General features: G+C 55.4%; 1 protein-coding gene across 4 annotated transcripts in view; it reads right to left on the reverse strand.

Moving 5' to 3' along the window:
• The window catches only part of TSPAN14 (tetraspanin 14), a 56178-nt gene extending 46678 nt beyond the window's left edge, over positions 1 to 9500 (reverse strand). For 2 of the 4 annotated variants that reach the window (XM_007177921.3, XM_007177920.3), the window contains exon 1: positions 9346 to 9500. The gene's annotated coding sequence lies outside the window, so the exon portion shown is untranslated. Of the gene's footprint in view, positions 1 to 4386; positions 4555 to 8568; positions 8589 to 9345 lie in introns of those variants that run through there. The other 2 variants (XM_057531453.1, XM_057531452.1) reach the window with 2 other exon arrangements.
• Between the last annotated feature and the right edge of the window lie 566 nt (positions 9501 to 10066).

Genomic DNA, 10066 nt, shown 5'->3' on the forward strand with positions numbered 1-10066 from the left:
GGGTGCACAGGCAGGCCCACAGGGCACAGCCAAGGGCTGCAAACACCAGGTGCCCTGGAAGCAGGCTGACCTGAGCTGAAACAAACAGACTACGGCGGGAACTAGCACCAGCACCGCAGTCCCTCCAGCTCTAGGCTCTGACTGCAGAAACACAAGATCCCGCCAAAAGAAAAACTCAGAAATGTTCATGCTCCCTCTTGGAATCAAAACAGCGTGTTTCTTTTCTGGTCAAGCACCCCATGCCTGGATTCCCCGTCTAGCCATCTCTACAACAGACCTCTGAGCATGTACATGTGAGGCATTCCTGCAGCTCGGCTTATAGGAACCAAACACTGAAAGCAACCTCAATGTCCATCCATGGGGGGCTGATAAAGTGAATCAGGGTTGACCACACAGAGGAATAACATGCCGCCGTTCAATAGAATGGCCTGAACTGCGTGTGCTGAAATGGAACAATCCCAAGATAAACTTTAGGGTAGAAATCAGAACTCCCTAAGTAGTGTACGGCATGGCGATAAACAAGAGGAGGCCAGAGACGCTTCACTAGACACCCAACATCTGGTGATGGTGACAGGGCCTCAGGGGAGCAGAACTGAAGGGGTCAGGGGTGGAAATATTAATTTTCACTATATATTTTTATGTATCTTTCATCATGTATTTTTTTAAAGAAAAAAGTTAAAACTAAATTGACATTTAAAATCCCTAAAGTTCATGGCACAAAAAATTTGGCTTGTAGCTCTCTGCAGGCAGTCTCTGGCATCTCCCTAGAACAAGAAGAAGGGGGGGAAAAGGGGAAGAGAGTGCCAGGCTCTGGAATAAAGACAGACTTACCAACTCAGAGAGTTCCCTGCTCACAACTCCTCCCCAAGTCCCAAAATAGAAAGCCTTCCTAGGAAGACCAAGAGCAGATTTTGACCAAGGCAGAAGGGAAACCTAAGTTATTCCATACAGAGGACCATCTGTAGCCAGGTCCACTCGGTCCACGATGAGACTGTAAGACCCCCAGGTTCTGGGGGCACTGAGCCGCAGGCATCCCAGGCCTCAGCATGGACCTTTCTCAGGGCCCTCCCCAGTCATCAGTGAGGCTCAAGGTCCTAGTGTTACAAACTCATCCCAATTTTAGCAGCTGAAGAAAGCTATTTCAACAGATTTCTAGGCCTGGCCCAACTCCAAGAACAGGCTAAAAACAGTTTCTCCAAAATCCAAGCTCTAAACTCCAACCCCTTAACCACTAAACTCCCTGTACCTTTCAGGAAATGCAAGCTGCAAAATGGAGCTGTGAGATGGGTTTGCACATTTGTTCCTTACTAAAGGAATACGTACATGTTGTTTAAAAGCCTACTTTAACTGACATGTCAATAAATACTCTGCACTCAGAAGCACTGATGTATTTCCTCCAAGTGATTTTCCCCCTAAGGAACGATATAATAACCATCCCAGTCTCTCTCCTGCTTCTGAGGGGTATGACACAATGCCTATTAGAACCAGGACTGGCCAGACCATTTGGGTGAGACCACTCGGCGGGCGGGGAGTGGTTCCTGGATGGAGCTCTCTCTACCTAGCAGAAGTTCCCTGCCCCACCTTGCAGCCCACCACAAAGGTCTCCTAATGACTCGCAGACCGCCCAGACCACAGAGAAAGGTGGCTGGAAAGAGGGAAGATGTTAAGTTTGGCTCCCCTATCCTATTAGAGGCTTTCTGATGAGTGTTCAATGTTCGACAAGTAGCCCCCAAATTAAGGAGCACAAATGAGACTCCACAACAAGTAGAATCACGCAGGCACTTGGAGCCCTCAGACCTCAGCTGCTGGAGACAAGTTCCTGGGCCCTCAGTGGGACCTCAGCACCTCTGGTGCAGAATCCTACAACCCTCCATCAGCCCAAGGCCGGCCCCTCTCTGACCGCCTTTCTGCATGAGCGGGCAGTGCCCTACACCCAGGTAGGAACTGACCCTCAACACACCGAATCCTGCAGCACCCCCGGCTGGCACTTGCCCCACCTCCCCACATCTGTCTTCCCACAGAGAGAGCTTCAGGACTCCCTAGTCCAGAGGGGCCCCGGACAGGCCTGCCCATCCCACCCCTCCACCAGGGCACACACCACTCGCACCTCCCTGCTCCCTCGGGAATGAATGAATACCCCATGGCTACCACCGGCTCTTTTGTTGACAGGCCCCCTTGTCCACGTTTATATCATTACTTGTATTTCACAGGAAGCAGCTAGGACAACAGGAGACGATGACAGTGGAGGTAGGATGGCCGCACAGAGCCACTGTCCCCTGCAGGGGTGGAAGCCAGCCCTCAGGAAGGGGGGAAGGCCCGAACCCACAGCCAGCAGATTTTCTGCACACACCCTTTTTTTTTCTCACAACAGCGGGGGTTCTGGTTCCTAACAAGCTGACTGTTGAGACAGGAGCACCCCCAGGAGTAGCAGACACACCCAATAGGGTCATCTGTGCAGGGTGTGACCAGACAGACAAGAGGGGCAGAGAAAACCAGGAGGATCGGAAGGCCTTGGGCAGGAAGGAAGCAGCGGGGGATCAGGCCAGAAGGCCCCTGGAGCGGCAGTGTGGGGGGAGGGAGGGGATCACCCACTGCACCTCCCTTGGCCCAGCTCAGGCAGATTAGACAGTCGGGTCCCAGGCCTGTGGGAGAGGGAGATCCATAAAGTTGTCAGACTGGTTTGCCCAGGATGCAGAGAACAGGAAACATAAGGTACACAGGCCAAGGAAAGAGGGTCAAGTAGGGAGGGTTGTCCAGAGTCAAATGGCTGTTATCCGGCTCCCAACAGATCTGGCAACAAGGGCAGCCAGCATTGGCCTGGGGGCGGGGGGGGCACAGGGAACCAAGGCCACGGGTCCATGCTGTTTCTTGGATGCAGAGGGCGGTCCAGGGGCCAAGAGTGAAGGAGCCAGGGGCCAAGGAGCCAGTAGATGCTGTAAAGAAAAGGACTAGGGTTTCTGGAAACAAGGGAGTGACGCCCACAAAGAGGGGCACCACTCCTGAGCGACAAGCGTGAGTGGTGATGAGCTCAGGCCAGTGCCTCGTACACTGACAGTCTCTTTTTGACCAAACTAGTCAGGATCCTCTGAGCCCTCTGCCCCATGAGGAGGCCCAAACCCGGGCTTCTGTCTCTGTCCTTGTAGAGTCCAGTTTTAGCAGGAATCCCGCTAAGGCAGTTTAGCCAGGATCTCCTCCCACCCTCCATAGCTGATCACCTTCCACATGTGACCAAATTCCGCATCCTCCCCTGTAGCACCTGCCACGTGACACCTGATCACCCTAGCCTGCCTTCAGCAAGAACTGTCAGCTCAGTTAGCAAAGAATTACCCTACCCTCCTATAAATTTACCATCCATCCACCGACCCACCTCTGCTCCTGGCTATAAATTCCCACTTTTCCTTGTAACATTTGGGGTTGAGGCCAGTCTCTCTCCCCTACTGCAAAACCCCATTCGCCATTGTTGTAGTCCTTACACCTATCACGACACTCCTGAATAAAGTGTGCCTTACTGCCTTCACGAGTGTCAGAATAATTTTTTTTTAACAATATGGAGCTCCAAGTCTTCCTGGACCCCTCACCCAGAGTGTGAGAACCGCTGGGATTGGGGCTGGCCTCCCCGACCAAGCCCTGGGGGTCAGACCCTGTCTGTCTGGCCCAGGGGTGAAGGGCTGAAACCAGACAGCCAAGCTGCAGGGTGGTCGGACATTAGGGAGGTCATCTGGAGAGGAAACAGGGTCTCTTCGTGGCAATGGTCACTCAGTGGGCAACCAGGGCCTTTCCTTGGAGCAGCTGGTGGCAGCAGCCAGAAGCCTGGAAAGAGCAGGGACCTGAGCAAGCTGAGTGGGCACCCCAGACTGGGGATCAAAACACTCCAAAAGCTGAGAGTCACACATGGCCTGAACTGCTGCAGTGGGTGTGTAGGGCCCAGTCGCCCATCCCTGGGAGGCCAAATCTGAAGCTGAGGCGGCCATATCCCTTATTTCCACCTGCCACTTTCCAACAAGCCCGGGTATCCCATGGTGCCCTGATGGGCTTCTGATGCATCAGCACAGACCCTGCCTTGGAACTGTGTGTCCTGGGATATGCTGCTGCCCTCGACCCTCCCAGGCTCACCACTCAGACTTCAGGGTGTGGATGAAAGAGATACAGGGGACACTCATTTAATTCCAGCTGCTGTGAGGGCCCCTCTCCGGAGTATCAGGACGACAAATTCCTCAAAGCCGCTTTTTTCTTTTTAATGCTTCCTGGGCCCTGCAGAATAGACTGGCACAGGCCCCAACAGCTAGTACAGGTAAACAGGGAAAACACAGACAGGGGGTTCATCGAACCTCTCCTCAGGGTCAACCTCTGCCCAGCCCCACGTCCTGACCCCTCCCCAAACCTTACCCGTGCAGGAAAGCCCAGCCTCAGCTCTCCCAAATTCCAGGACACACGCAGAGTCTGAGGCAGCACCAGGAGTGTACCTCTGACCCAGGATCCCAGTGGCCCCGCCACGGCTCGCAGCCACGCAGCACAGGCTGACAGAGCCCAAGAAGGGAGGAGCTGGTCCCTCCTGCTATCCAGCTGATGGACATCAGGGCTCCAGGAACTTCTCCTTGGCTACTGGGCGAGCGAGACAGAACAGACCTCCAGAAGCCTGCCCAGGCCCACTTACTCTCAGATTACCAGCCTGCGGCCTCTTGAGGGAAAACCACAGCAACGCCCAGCCAGGCCCAGCCCCGCCCAACCCCAGCAGGCCCAAGAATGGAGGAAGTGGGCTTCCCAGAATCCTCGGCTGGTGAGCACTTTGCTGAGAGCCGTCAGCGTGATGGCAGCAGTCCTAAACCAGGGTATCACCCTAACTCAGGGGCTGCACACACTGCTTCTCAAACCTGAACAGTGTATGTTTCACAGTAACTCCATGAGGGACAGGAAGGGCAGATTCTTATCACTTCACAGATGAGAAAACCAAATCCAAGAAAGAAAGAAAGAAAAAAAAAAAATCAAAGCCTTGTCTAGGTCATTCAGCTAGAAAGTAGATACGACTCTAAAGCTGGCCTCACCACTGTCTACTCTAGGTGCTGGACAACATTACTCATCGTTATGTTTAATTGGCACTAAACATTTCCTACTAGCCAGGCCCTTTGCTGGTCCAACACAGCCACTTGCCCTGTCTGAGCCAAAAAAAAACATGCCGTTAAGGGAGAAAACAGATGTTGAGACATTATGAATACCCCACTGCTATAATGAAGATAAGACAAACCAAGAACGCTGGCATTCACTTAGACCAAAGATTTTCAAAGCACAGGTCTACACAGTCCCCTGAGGACTCTGATGACCAGCCAAGAATGGGACCACTGCTGTAGACCACCATTACCTCTCTCCCTCTATTCCAGCTAGGAAAGAAAACAGAAGCCCTGAAAAAGGAGGAGACATGCCTAAGGATAGTACGTTACCACGAGCAGAAGAACCTGAAGTCTCACCACCTCCACCAGTGTTTCTTGACCCTGCTGGAAGTCACCAGGGACAAAGCCGGTGACAAACCACAAAAGCAAGGTCCACAGGGTAGCCAGCTCTTTGACACCCTGCAAGCGTGGCCCGGGTGGAAAAATGCAATTAACAAAGGGGTTCTAAACCACTTCGCAGGACAGAGAACCACCCCAGCCCCATATTCAAGCCTGTCCTCCATGTAGCTCCATCCTTTAGTAACCTCACCACCTTACCTTTCCATACCCCTCGGCCTGCAAGCTCAGCCCCAGAGTCTCACAGGTGGAAGGGGAAGGGCAAGGCCTAGAACGGTGCTTCTACATGCTCCTGCTTCCAAGAAAGGTGGCTGTCCCTACTCGCCACATACAGATAGAGCATGAGGAAGTCCAAGAAGTCCAAGGGCTCATGTGCCAGGGCAGAGAGGAGGAGCAGGAGCCTGCTTCGCTTCCCACAGGCAATAATATCCCTCCTTAAAGGCGACCAGGACCCAGCAGCAGGAAACAGGAATCCTGGAACCCAGTTTACAGCCCCTAGCACCAGGCTAGGAGCTAAACAAGTGCTTAGTAAGAATCCCTGGCCTGGGACTCATCACTAGTCCTTGGGCTCATGAACTAATGAATGAAAAAATGAATGAGCAAAAGAAGACCCAAGGGACTCAAATAACTTGCCCAGGGTCAGAGGAGCAAGCTGCTTCTGCAGACCACCTCTTACTACCCTAATAAGCATTTTTGTTCACCATACCTCTGTCCTTCAAATGTGGCACCTCTATTCATCTTTAACCTAAATGACATTTCTTTGACTAATTCGTGATCGATGTTCATGGTGACACAGAAACATACGACACTCGGACCCAGACCTTGGGAAGAAGTCACAGAGACGGCACAGTGGTAGGCAGGTGGCAGGCATCAGTGCTGTTCACCAAATGTTTCCAGTCCTCTTTCGCTCCCCACCCTGCAGGGAAGTACGGCCATGTGACTGCTTCGGCCATGAAATGCCACTTCTGGGTGGAAGCTTTAAGAGCCAGGGTGAGATTCATCATGTTCTCTGTTCCTCTGTCCAAGTGACCAGGAACATTTCACTTAATCAGCATGGGTCCCATGGTGAGAACAACATAAAGCAGACATGCGATGCATGTGGTGTAAGAAATCATCCTTTGTTGCTTTAAGCCTCCGAGATTTGAGGATTGTTACCACAGCAAACTCTGATCTATCTAGACAGATACAGGCAATGACTCGCTCCCACTGTGCATGGCAGTGCTGGTCTTCCCATTCCCTGGCCTTAGGGAGACAAAAGCTACATCACCAGTCAACCTGCTATGTGCCCAGATAGTTGAGATGCTTTCAGAAGCAGGGAACATAAGGGCACCTGCACTGAAGAACTTACTAGTTCCTTTGTGGGCCAGGCTTGTTCAGTGTATTAATCAACTTTAATCACTTCTGAGAGGAAGGCATTATCTAATTAGGTATGAGGAAACCCGGTTCACATTCAGACCTTAAGAAAGTTACTCTGTGACCTCTCTAGGCCACAGTTTCATCCTCTGTAAAACGGGACATTAACATTATCTACCATACTGTGTCGTTTCACGGATTAAATGAATGAATACGAGTAAAGCGTCTAGGATAGTATGTGGTGTAAGTCTCAATCATTAAGTCTCAATAAACTTACTATTACTACACATTTTAAAACCAGCAAAGGTTTCCCAGGACCGGCACAATGGCACTTTACAGGCATTGCCAAACTGAATTCTATCTCAGTTGAAGTTAAACAAGTAACAAGTCAAATCCCTGAGCACACAGTAACCTAGAGTGAGACCTCAGAAAATGTTTCCACAACCCAGAGCTTCCAGAACTCCCTGCTCCCTCCCCTCCTTGGGAATTCAGTACCACCAGGACCTGCAGGGCAGGGCGCCCTCCTCTCCCACACAGAACACGTGCTTTGTCTTCCCACTCCCAATCACGGGAAGGGAGGCGCCCTCACCTGCCCTCAGAGATTTGCACAGCTGCCCAGCTGGTAAAGGGGGGAACTTCCCTGGGCAGCCAACCCTTCTGCAGCCCCTTTCTTTCCATGCCCTTTCTTCCCAGAGGCAGCCACAAACCTCCAAATGCACCAGTGGGCTTGAACTCCTGTTCGCCTGAATAATGCTGCTAAGCAGAGATCAAGCTCAGATTAATAAACGCCACAGAGCATCTACTACATGTCCAGCCTGGGTTCTAAGACCACACAGAGCTGCCAGCCAGCTGTGAGCCTGGAACAATGCTTGCAACAGCTCCTGGCACCCCACAGACTCTCAACCATGCTTTGTTGAATGAACTGAAGACCATGTTTGGTAGTCCAAGCAGTGGAGTTCAGAGATGTGGGGATGCAATAAGAGGGGAGGGGAAATCCATCTGGGAGCCTGGGCTTCCAAGGCTTGACCCCCAGACACTATGGATCCTCAGGATGGGACAAAGCTTGGAGACAGCTGAGAGAGGAGCTAGAAGGGCAAACGGGGCCATCATGGAGGAGTACGCGCTTCATTCTGAGGGTGCCAGGGCCCAGGAGGATCCCTGGAAACAAGGGTGCTTTGGCCTTCCACAGGGCTGACTGAATGTAGAGGGGATGTAGGGGTGCTGGGGTGCTCTGATGGCCTAGGCCCCAGGTTTCCCTTCACCAGCAGGGAAGGGTGACCCGAGCACTCTGCAGGCACTAACTTCCCCTACTTTGAGGTCAAGGGGAAGGGGGAAGGCTACTTTTGAGGATTTGGCAGGCAGCTCCACCCACTCCTATCAGCCCCAAGGCAACCCCCATCTCAGAAGACAGGAGGACTCCTACGGAGCAGACCATGGGAGAGAGCACACCTGCAAAGGCTCCAATGCAATGCCCTGCACTCATGGCCCAGGACGACTTGACGCCCCCAGACCCCAGCGCGCTGCTACACAGCGCCGCAGCCAGCCGCCAGGGCAGTACGGGGGGCCAACCATTTCCCGACTCCTCACAGCACCGACCCCTTCTAGCCTGAGACCAACTTCTATGGGCCTCCCGGATTCGTGTCCCATTAGTCCCGGTACCCAAGTCCCTACACAGACACACCCCCCCCATACACACACACACACACGCCCATACCCACTGGCGGCACCACCACTCCTCCCCGCAGGAGCAGTGGCCCCGGGACGAGCCAACTCCGCAGCCACAGACCCAACTCGACCGAAGCTCCAGTTAGGTCAGGAGTCGGGCTTTGCTCCAAAGCACAACCCCAAACGACCAACACGGAGAAGCTGGATCACCACCTACTCAAACTCCGCCCGCCCCAAACCCGTGCAGGGCAGAGTGGAACACACGGCAGGGGTGGGCGACTTGGAGCACACTCGAGGCGGGGCGGGGAAGGGGACCGCCCTCCCCAGTCCGCGCCACCCTCCACCCCTGGCCCGAGCTCCAGGCAGCCGAGGGTCCGTGACGGAACCGAAAGGAGTGCCCAACCTAAGGCTCGAGGCTGGGGAGAGGGGCAGAGCCCAGAACCGCGGCGGTCCGACCCCTCCCTCTCCGAGTGCTCCCACTCCCGCCCGGTCGCAGCAGGCACCCGTCCGGGGACACGGACAGGGCGAGGGCGGCAGAACCCCGAGCGCCAGCCGGGTCGCCCGCTTCGGCTCTCACTCCGCCCGGCGCCCGAGTTCGGCTCAGCGGGGTCCGGGCCAAGGCCTCCGGCCCCTCACGGGCGATCTGGGCAGACAAAGCCAGTGCCGCCCGCCGGGCCGCCCCCGGGGCAGAGGCGAGGGAACCGGAGGGACCGATCCTGGACATGGGGAGCAGTCCTAGTCCCCAGAGGGCGCTCAGGGGGATTGGCCTCAGACAATGAGGGGGGCAGGGCCCGACGCTCCAGCGGGGACTCCGCGCTCTACTCACCCGGGCGCGGCGGCGGCGGCGGCGGCGGCGGCGGCGACGACGACTGCAGCGGTGCGGCCGGGCTGGGCCAAGGAAGTTAGAGCAAGTTCGGCGGCGCTGGGCGGGAGGGCGCGACTCAGGCCATCCGAGCGCGGGGGCGGGGCGCGGAGGGGCGGGGCCGGGGGCGCGGCGCCCGGCGGCGGCTGAGAAAGGGGCGCCACTTCCCTGCGCCGCCCGGCGCGGCCCCGCCCTCCACGCCCCGCCCCCACCGCTCGCCCCGCCCCCACCGCTCGCCCCGCCCGGCCTTCCAGCCCGCGCCTGGGCAGAACCGGCGGGGCCCGGTCCCCGGCCCGCCCCTTCGACCCACTTTGGGCGGGGCCGCAGGCGGGGGCGGCCCTAGTCGGCGCTCGCCCCTTGGGTGCGCGGGGCAGACTGAGCCCGGACCCGCACCCAACGTTTGGGGGCCGGAGCAATACGTGGACGCCACGTCGGCCTTGTCACTGACCCCACCGGAACCCAGCCTGAGAGAAGCGCGAGTTGTGGGTGCACATCTCGGGGCTACGGGGGTGACCGGGTAGAGAGGTGAGCGCAGGGTTAGAAAAATGGCTGAATTGAAAGTACTGGAAGGCGTTCCTGCCGGGCCTCGGAGACTGGGAATGGGGGTGGGCTTCAAGACTGGGGTAGTAAATTAATATTTATTTCTTTGCAAACCGGCCGGTAAAGACTGGCTGCTTGTAGCCTT

Source organism: Balaenoptera acutorostrata, chromosome 16 (assembly GCF_949987535.1).
Source record: "Balaenoptera acutorostrata chromosome 16, mBalAcu1.1, whole genome shotgun sequence".
Lineage (NCBI taxonomy): Eukaryota > Metazoa > Chordata > Mammalia > Artiodactyla > Balaenopteridae > Balaenoptera > Balaenoptera acutorostrata.